We start from the raw sequence: 8,240 nt of genomic DNA on the forward strand, positions 1-8,240 counted from the left end.
TCCAACTCAACATGCCATATAGGAAGTTCCAGCAATCTATCCCACATTTGGGTTTAACTGGCGCCTTCCAAGGTTAAATTCTTGTGCACTGCACTAACAGTGCCCATGATGTCCATATATGTCCATTACTTGGACTGCAACATGGGAGGAGCATGAGGCGGAACTTAAATCAAACGGTAGATCAACTTGTGACATCAAAGCCTCTGAAGAAGGATGTGGGATTGCCAAAATAATGGACAACAATTTAGATTTTAAGAGGTCTGTATGTGCATGTAAGAAAATATAAAATATATAAATAAATCTATCTCATCCTATCAGCTTAAGCTTTTGGAACAAGTGGTGATTTTAACATGGTATCAAAACAGAGGTCCTGAGTTCAAACCCAGTCTCCGCACTCTTTAACTCATTATTAAAAATTTCACATATTGGACTCACCCATTAAAAGAAAGTATGGCCCACATGTGAGGGAGAATATAAGAAAATATAAAAAAAAAAATCTGCTTTTGGAACAAGTGGTGATTTCAACAATACATGTATTTAGATTGAATGAATGAATGATCTTGACCATTCTTGCGATAGACTAATTTGGAAGATTGAAATAACTGATATGCATCCAAGATGGAGACTTATACCATTCTGCTGCCAAGGGATTCATCCATATGAAGGCCTAAATTTAGAGCCACAGGGAAGGTTGCAGTGGCTCCTTGGCTCATGACTCCATCCACTCAAGCTGCTCCCACTTGGAAGAGGAGCCAGCCACCACTAGTCATCCTTTGTTTGACAAGGAGGAGAAGAAAAAGAGAGACTATCCTTTCTTGTAGGCAAACTATCAATCATGAGATAGCGTGGGCGTAGCCCATTGGTTTGTTAAACTGCTTCAAAAAGTTCTTTAGTCATCCTTGAAAAGGATTCTGCTGGAAAGTGAAGTCTATTATTTTTCCTAACCAGAAATGAGGTTATCCGAGAACAGAGCTCAAATTTTAGACTTTGTATTAGGCTAAGTAGCAAAATAAACTTAAGCCTCTGACCTAAAGCTTATTGTGATGGTCCAACACCAAAAGGAGCAACTGTGGATAGTGCCATGGGAATTCCAGGTGCTTAATCTTTTTGACAGGCAACACATGAATATTCTAATTCAATGGTAATTGATACACTACCATTCATGCATTGATTGCGATGTTAAGAGCCACCAAGACCGTAGCATTGGATTCGCTCTCTGCAATTGGTATTCTTTACGTTTCTTTATTTGTTCTCTCTTTTTGATTTTTGTATTCCCATTTTCTATAGCGTGAACGACCTTCTTTTCTGTATGGAATATTTCAAGAAACATGTTCTAATATCATAATCTTTTTATCTGAATTGTTTGAACTATCAAAGAAATTGTTGCTGGATACCGTGGGCTAGATGGCATCAGGTTCTGGAATTCGGTGTCTTCTCATGGACAAGATATTCGGTTTGATGTAAGAGAGATGGCTTCTTTATTACGATGATTCAATTTAGAGGCACATGTTTGTTGTTGGCAGCCATTGGAAGAATGATTAGTGAGAGGGACATGTACCAGACTTTTGGTCCGAACTAAGTTTTGGATAAAATTATACTTATCTAATAGGCTTAAATTTTGATGCAGTAGATTAAATTTTAATAGATATCTATTTTTACACTTATAAAATAAAGTTTATGAGCAAGATTTATTGTTCTGGTCGCTATCGATACATATCGATTGTACTATACCAATATATAGTATGGGAATGTCCCAATAATCAGTATAGGATAATTGGTACGGAAACCGGTACTGAGATAACGACCTAGCTTCTGGGCATCTATTCTTACATGAGTCGGGATATATGTCCTCGAATCTTTTCCTCTGTATCATAATTTTAGCTACTCTCCTTCTATCAAATAAAGATATCCTTTCGAAAAGGTAAATTTAATATGTGAATTGGTAATAAGATAAATTTAATCAGATTAGGAGATCATAAATATCCATATTTCCTTTTTTTTTTTTTTGCTAAGGCGAAAAGGAGGGGGGGAGGGGAGAACCCCACCCACGTAGCAGTCCCCACTAGGCAACCTTCCACTAGGAAATGTTTGATGCCGGTAGAAATTTTCTCATACCCTCTCCAACCCCTAGGTTATCCCATGTGTGAGTACGTTACCCCAACTCCACCTCAGTGCCAGCTGGACCAAATAGCGGTCCCATCGAGCGTGTCCAGGCGGAGGGCATCCGGTCCCTACATTTAATCGACGTCCGCGTGTTTCGAACCTGAACCGCGCTGGTGGAAACAAAGCCCCGTTCCAACCGTGCTACCACCTTGGCGGCCATATTTCCTTTTTTTTTTAACTGAAACAAAAGGAGGGGAGAGGAGAATTAACCCCACCCACGTAGTAGCCCCCACTAGGCTCCCTTCCACCAGGGAATGTCCGATGTAGGTAGAAAGTTTCTCACACCCTCCCCACCAGCACGGGCGAGCCCGCGTGTGAGTACGTCACCCCAGCACCACCTCAGTATCAGAGAACCAGTAGCACCCCCAACGAGCAAACCAGATGGGGGGCATCCGGTCCCCGCATTTAATCGACGCCTGCGCGTTTCAAACCTGAATCACTTCGTTGGAAACAAAGCCTCGTTCCAACTGTGCTACCACCTTGGCAGTGCGGCCATATTTCCTTTCAAAAAGAGAACCACAATGTTGCAGAAGAACTTTTATACAAAGGTAACGGGGATCATTTGCTCCTTTACCTTCTTTAGCTCATGTCTAAAATAATGGCTGCTTTTGTCATTATAACAGCCACAATAATGGTTATAATGATTTTTTTTGAAAGTGCAGTACATGTACTACAAGTTCTAGTCTTCTTATAGGTCAACTATATTACCCTTGGGGAAATAGTGGAGCTTGGAATTTTCTCAAAAAACAAGAAGCAATGTTTGATGATTGTGCAAGCTCTTGGTGTCCATTCCTGGTGAAGAAGATTGCAGGTTTTGGGCTCAAAACTAGACCAAAATGGTGCAGGCTGGGTTGGAACTCAAATCTCCTGAAGCTTGCAAGGATGTTGCAAGAAATATCCATTTCAATTCAGTGCAATGCAGATCTTGTGTCTAAGTACGATGTCGACCTAGTGCTAAGTCCGATGCTTGAGCCACTGAGACTTGAGTTTGTCCCAAATTCTAATCCCCTTTTTAGTTGGGAACAGAACTCTAATCCTGTTTGCTCGACAAGTTCTTTGTGTGGTCTATTATTGCCCAAGACATGTAGTATTGCACATATATAGCTGAGTCATCTGAAAAGAATTCTGCAATTAAATACCTAGCAGAAATATAGAATGAACCAGGTGCAAACACATTGATAAATCAACTGCAGCTCAATAGTTAGGATTGTTCTGGAGATTCAGTTCAATAAACTCGCTGCTTTCCTCCTTGAATCATGCTGCAAGTCCATTTTAAGTTCAAATCCAGATAACAGATCTGATATAGCACCCAGTTATCGACAATTTGCCAAAAGAAGAGAATGTCGGCATGAGCATCACCATACATATACATAGTTATTGATTCTCCTAACAAGACATCTAACATATGGAAAATTTCAGAGTCGAAGAAATCCAAGCCAGGGATGAATTGCCCAGGAAACACCAGACAGACATCGATCGCCAACATAACTGAGAAGTGAGACCTGCTGCTGAGACGCTGCTATGAATTACGCTGTCCCCCGCCTTTTATGATTCCCCCAACAAGGGGATGCAAGTTGGTGGAGAAGTTGAGATGATGATCCTGATGCTGGAATAAACCTCCATTAATGCTGGACACGGTTGTAACGTTGTAGCAAGTAGGTGAGCCTGTTGCACCCGTCGTGCCATTTCGCATGAGGAGGATTTCAGATCCCGGGAGGCTCCCCTCTCCACCTCCACTCAGTTGCAGCAGAGAGGACCTGGTGGCATTCTTGACTGCTGCTGGAGCTGCTTTGGTGTTTAAGAATCGCCCACCTGAACCCCTTGCTCTTTTCATAGCATTGCAGATGCTGAGACTCATGAAGGAATGGTTGAACAAGACATGCAGCAGCAGATTGTTGGAAAAGTCAAGTTAAAAAATTGTAGCATATAATAATATGCAAGGAAAATAGAAAACCAGCAGCCCTTCACATACAAAAGGGACAATGCAACTATACAATGCTTCAAAACAGACTTTATGCTACTGCAAAGAGGTATCATGGCACAAGCAAAATTTCAGTGCCTTGAGAGAAACTCATTGAAGTTTATCTCAAATTACATAGCACTTAACCTCTCGAACCTCTCAGAGCGCAAAAAAAAAAAAAAAAGAAGTTGGAAATGACATTATGAAGACCAGAGGATAGGACCAGCAAATGTATAATAAGCTACCTTTCAACCTTTGATGAGTTTATTCTGAGCCTCTAACTTGGCATGCAGTTGCCTCTGTTGCAGTATTCCAGGATATTGTTTTGCATTGACATAAACTGATTAGGGATGCTAGGATGACAGAAACCTTGCCTCTAAATTTTTTTTTAAAAAAATAACGATAAAGAGGAATCGGCAGAATGAAAACAGTGCCAGAAGAATGAAACAAAATCCACAAATAAAGAGTTTATAAGTACAAGTATGCACAGTCAAAGATGAGCAACTATTTTAAGTTATTGCAGCCATGTCCATTGGTCATCACACCAAAAATGCACCGATGAAACAGAACCATAGTTTGAATTGCAGATGAATGTACACATACAAGCACGCATTGACCAAAGTTTGGATTGCAAATGAAGAAACTTGCTTATGCACACGCATGCACACGCGTATAGTATGCATGTATATATAGTTGACGATAAATAATTAACTTTGTATAAACAGTAAAGGATGATTTTAGTTCCTTTCAAAGCACATATAAGAGAGACCACTGAGTGCCTTGCAAGCAAGAGGTTTTCCTTTAGACATGATTTAAGGGAACAAGTCTCAGATAATGAGCAAAATTAACGCCATCATAAAATTGAATAGGTAGCCATCATTAATTAATTGACGCCTTCATAAGAAAGGCAACAGACTATATTGATTGTTATTTTGGAAATCTGGGCAAAATTTTAAATACCGCAGGACCTCTAATATTTCAAATATTCATGGACTGGAAATAAAATCTCAGTACTTGTTTTTTCAGTATGTTCTTTTATTTAAAACTGAAAATTTAGATGCTACTTGTTACCTTATCCCAAACAAACATGTGGCATCAAATATCCTGTGAAGATGTAAACAAATTCCTATACTCTTCACGCGAGAACAAAGAAATTTTCAGAAGACTGTTACAACGTATAACAGAAACTCAATGGTCCCAAGCATACACAATTCAAACAGGATTAAAAGGACAATTGAGAAAAAAAGCAAATCACCATGCCTAGCATGAGCATGAAAATGATCATACCATGACAATGTACATAACAAAATTTCAAAAGTAGTCGTAAATCCAGGGCAGTATCACCTTCATGAAGAACCAAACACTATTGATTAGAATAGTTAATAGAAGGAACTTGAAACATAAATTCCCTTTTTCTTCTTGCCAGGACTGTGACATGCTTTAAGAAATGTTATAAAAAACAAATAACCTTTTCTGCTCATGCTGTCTCCCCCACTCAACTTCTGCTCTTTATCACAAACAAAGATCCAGCAGTGGGCAGTAGACATATATGACGTAAGAAAGATGTGTCTAAGAGAAAGTATGGCAAGAAACAAAAATTTGTTCAAGAATACTAACCAAAGCATGTGAACCAAAAGCAGACAGAATCCCTCCATAGTATGGATCTGTATAAGGGTATGGAACGCAAGACTGCAACAGAAATAACAAAATACCAAACAGATAAATATATGCAGATATATTCAATTGCACAAACATGTGAAAAAAAAGACATTTGAAAGTCAAAATAATCAATTTTAAGTTCCACAAAAATTATGTGAACTCAAAATAGACTGGCTAAGATCAATTTTTTGAGGAAGGACAGCTGCTCCCAGAGTTAAAACTGGCTTCATATGACCTTCAACCTGCTTCTCAGAAGTTTAATTATCACCTGCATGAAAGTACAGTAACACCATCAGAGGCTTGTGCACAGGAGAGAAAGGTGAATCAGCAAGCTCGATAAATACAGATTACAGAATATTATTTTCCTGTCAAACATCATACCCCCAAAAAAGCTTCTGAATCATCTCAACTCAATCATGATTCAGAATTATACGGCAGAGAGAGAAGTCACTACATTGATCACAACAACTCAATTTTGCAAATTTAAAAACTTTAGATCCTGAATGCAGGATATATCTAATGTGTCTACAAAAGCAAAATGCAAAACGCATGCTTCCCTAGACAGTGCTACCACCTTACAAACAGAGAATATTACTCACCTAGAAAACAAGTTCCATCTTTTGGCCATTAACATAACTGTACCTGAAAATCAAAAGCTTGAACCATCAAAACTACTATACAACTTAACCTGTATATGCCTTATACCATCTCGCCCCTTGGAATGGCCACTAAATTAAAGCTGGAAATATACTGGTTCCCAAAAGTAAAATTTACAAACAAAATCACAAGAAAATGAGGATTCATTGATTGGCTAAGCAAAACACCTGAAATGTAGAGAAACTTGAAAAACAAATATAACAACCTGTATGCCTTATGCCATCTCTCACCTTGGAATGGCCAATAAATTAAAGCTGGAAATATACTGGTTCTCAAAAGTAAAATTTACAAACAAAATCGCAAGAAAATGAGGATTCTGTGATTGGCTAACCGGCTAAGCACATAACCTGAAATGTAGAGAACCTTGCAATTAAAACAAATATAACTAAAACCAATTGGGGCATAGCCAGAGCTGCTACTTCCTTCTTCATTTGGAGGTCCTAGATTTAAATCTTGTTGTTGAAGTGTTCCAGGATTTTCATCTATTGCATGTCAAATGATGCAGAGGGCTTTTGTCCCGCGGAAACTGAGTTCAATCGGTCAATTTTCAAAAAAGCAGGTGACCTGGAACCAAGTTGGCAGGAGGAAAATCCTAGAAAATAGTACTTAAAAAAGATATTTGAACACTAAACCTCCCATACAGTCACAGGACTCTCAACCACCAAGACACAAATTAATGCTATTTTGTTTTTTTTTTTTTTGGATAAGGAAAGCTATTTTGTTGTGATGGTATATTGTACTTAATTATAAAAACATTTCAATATGACTAAATGCTGTTGATTCAACTAGGTTGTGATTTAATAAACAATTCTTTCTATCAAAAGGAAAATAACCAATTCTTTTTCACCTTTTGGATATTTTCAGAACTTCACTATGGATTGTAGGGCTTGGTGCCCAAGTGGACCAAGGACCCTTGTATTTAACCTTCAAGCCTTAATGGCTGAATATTTGCATGGATAAGCTGTGCAGACTAAAGCATGAATGGACGCAGGCTGAAGCCTCCCATTCTCTATCCTTATTAAAGATAAAAGGTATATTGCAACAAGTATCTAGGTATATTTGCATGCGAAACTTGAAGTTCAAACTTAATGGTGATCAAGGAATTCGGGCAGGCAGAGGAAGAGGAGAGGGGCTGCGAATCGTCCACCTAGGTTTCTCCAATTGCTGTTGCTTCCCCATCCCCCTCGTCCACCCAGTGGAGAAAGGTGGCCTCGTTGTTCTCCGGCGGCGGCGGGGGTGGCGGCTCCTCCCCGATCGGGTAGAGGGTGCGTACGTTCGGGAGCTCGTCTTCTTTGGGCGGGAGGTTTTGTTCTGTGGGTGCGGAGGCGCCGCCATGTCCGTCGACCGCGAGCACATCGCCTTGCGCGCCACCACCGCAGCTGACATCTCGGTGAAGAACCCGCCTCGCTCCGCTTCGGGGACAGCGACACAGCGTTCCGTTCGCTCGTTAGACTGGGCGGCTTCTTTCTTTTTTTTCCCCCCCTTGCGCTCATGTAGCCACGTGGTGAAAAATAGTTGGCCTAGTCCCCACGTCACAATAAGAAAGCCCAAAAGAAAGTGCACCTACTATGGGTCGTTTCTGCCCCGTCACCATTACGTTCGCCTATGGAGACAGTGAGCAAGGCGACAGTGACCTCCAGTCGCCGGTAGCCAACCGTACGGAATCTCTACTTGTTTCTCGCTTTCCTCCGCCAATCATTTATTTTAGCCACTGACACGTGTCAATAGGTCGGCAAGAAATGAAAGGCGAAAGAAACCCATTCTACACCCAGTAAAATCATCCGATTCCGCTGCTTTCCCT

General features: G+C 40.1%; 1 pseudogene; it reads right to left on the bottom strand.

The window, feature by feature from the left end:
* Positions 1-3,537: 3,537 nt before the first annotated feature.
* LOC120112368 (uncharacterized) lies at positions 3,538-4,467 on the bottom strand (annotated as a pseudogene).
* Between the last annotated feature and the right edge of the window lie 3,773 nt (positions 4,468-8,240).

This window comes from Phoenix dactylifera, chromosome 18 (genome assembly GCF_051530095.1).
Source record: "Phoenix dactylifera cultivar Ajwa chromosome 18, Ajwa_hap1_PhDact_Kaust_v1.1, whole genome shotgun sequence".
NCBI classification, from domain to species: Eukaryota; Viridiplantae; Streptophyta; class Magnoliopsida; order Arecales; family Arecaceae; genus Phoenix; species Phoenix dactylifera.